Here is a 2,696-nt window from a genome sequence, read left to right on the forward strand (position 1 = left end):
GTTAAGTCGATTATATCGACCCCAGTGCATAACTGGTACTTAATTTATCGACCCCAAAAGGATGAAAGGCAAAGTCGACCTCGGCGGAATTTGAACTCAGAACGTAACGGCAGACGAAATACCGCTAGGCGTGCTAACGTTTCTACAAGCTTGCCGCCTTTTTTGTCTAATGTTACCGGGGTGGCTGTTCTGTAAAACATGTGTTTTGTTATAATGACGGGTGGGCATTCCGTCCGACTCTTTACGCTCTGAGTTCAAATTCCGCCGAGGTCGACTTTACTTTTCATCGTTTCGGGGTCAATAAGCTACATATTAGTTGAGCAATGACATCGATGCAACCGGCTAACCCTGATCCTCTAAAATTGCTGGCCCTGTGCCAAAATTTGAAACCATTATTTTTACGCCGGCTGTGTGGGACAGCGAGCTTGCGGAATCGTTAGCGTGTCGGACGAAATGCTCAGAGGCATTTCTACCGGCTTTCTAAATTCCGAGTTCAAATTCTGCCGAGGTCAACTTCCACCACCCCTTCATCCTTTCGGCATCGATAAAATACATACCAGTCGTGCACTGGGGGTCGACGTAATCGAGTAAACCACCACCCCGCCCCCCTCTAAAATTGCTGGCCTTGAGACAAAACTGGAAACTGTTATTCTGCCCAGTTCCACTCCGCCCCTTCCCCCACTCCCAAATACTCCATTCCGTCCGAACCATTCCGGAAGCCTAAAACGGAAGATTTATGGTCATAAGAACTTGTCTGAAAATATTGGTTCACTCAACGTTGATGGTTCCATCTCCCCGAGGTGTCGTTGTCAGTGCTTCACGCACACACACGCACACACGCACACACGCACGGACGCAACACACTCACACACGCTTACACATGCACGCACACACACATACACACACACATAGATACATACATACATACATACATACAATACATACATACAATACATACATACATACATACACACACACATACACACACATACACTTATACACACACGCACACACACGTATACATACATACATACATAACATATAGATGCACACACACACACATACATGAAGTGTACCAAACAACACTTCACACACATAGAGAGAGAGGCAGAGAGCAGAGAGAGAGGCAGAGAGAGAGAGAGAGATAGGAGAGGGTTGCTAAGGAAGGAGAGTTTATACTGGATATTCTTCGATTTTCCAATCTCTATTCACACTTCACTTCCCCAACACATTGTCATAGAAACTAACCATCATCATCATCATCAAATCATCATCACTATCATCACCGTTAGCATCATCTCCGCCACCACCACCACCACCACAACCACCACTTTCATTTTCTTCTCCCTTCACTACCTCCTTTTCCTCCCCTTCTCCTTCCTCCTCTCCTTCTCTATCCCTTTCTTCCTCCCCTTCTCCCAAATTTTCTTCTTCTTCTTCTTCTTCTTTCTTCTTCTTCTTCTCCTTCCTCTTCACCTTCTTCTTCTTCTTCTGATTCTTCTTCTTCCACCACTTCTTCCTAATCTTCCTCCTCTTTCTTTTCCTGCTCCTCTTCTCTTCCTCCTCTTTCTCCTCCTCCCCTTCTCTCCTCTTCCACCTCTTCTTCCTCCTCTTCCTCCTCTTCCTCCTCTCCTTCTTCCACCTCTTTTTCCTCCTTCCGCTTCCTCTTTCTCTTCCTTCTCCTCTTCTTCTTCTTCTTCTTCTTCTTCTTCTCCTCTCCCTCTTCCACCTCTTTTTCCTCCTTCTTTTCCTTCTCCTCTTCTTCTTCCTTCTCTTCCTCCTCTCCCTCTTCCACCTCTTCTTCCTCCTTCTGCTTCCTCCTCTCTTCTTCCTTCCTCTTCTTCTTCTTCCTTCTCCTCTTCTTCTTCTTCCTCCTCTTTTTTTCTTATTCTTCTTCACATTCCCGCAACTCCCCACAGCTAGTTCCTGGCTGTGAGCACCCAAATACTCCCTTATACTCTCGTGAACTATTTGCCCACATCCAACCAACGCCACCCGTCACACTCATCACTTCCCCCACCCACCCCCGTCATCATCTTTGCAACACACCACTTCTCCCACCCACCATCACCACCTCCACAGAGTGTTCCCTCTGGAATCCCATTGTTTACCCTGCAGCAGACGTCCATCGACTTACAATCGTTAAAGACTATTGCCAACCCCGTCAAGTACTTTCAGAGGGAAGGTGACGGCTATGGGCTCAGCCCCTGCCGTCTCACTAAACCAGAATAAAATAATAATCAAAGGGGTCCATAGGTAAAGAATAGATGATAACTCCTGTTTATCCGAAGTCCTGCTTATATTAGGGTTATAGGAAATTTCGCTGTTAACATTTCTTGCCGTGAGAAAACTTGCCGTTGGAAATTACGCTGGAAGAAATTTGGACTTATAAGAAAATTCGCCGAGACAAATTCATCGTACGGACAATAATAAAACGTCTTATATTAGCAGTTCTTAAAATAAGAAATGAATAAAACGATAAGAGGTTTTATAAAAGCATTAAATAGGCAAGCCTTTATTCAAAATCAAACATCTTTATATATAAAAGTGAAGTTGTGTGTCTGTCTCCTACGATTTAGATTCCTAACTACTCCCACATTTTGCGGTGCAGTTTAACCAAAACCGGGTATCTTATAGTCGGGATTCATATCGAGCCCTTCTGGGTATTAGCGCGCGTCTACGATGAGTGTACGATT

This window comes from Octopus sinensis, linkage group LG19 (genome assembly GCF_006345805.1).
Source record: "Octopus sinensis linkage group LG19, ASM634580v1, whole genome shotgun sequence".
Lineage (NCBI taxonomy): Eukaryota > Metazoa > Mollusca > Cephalopoda > Octopoda > Octopodidae > Octopus > Octopus sinensis.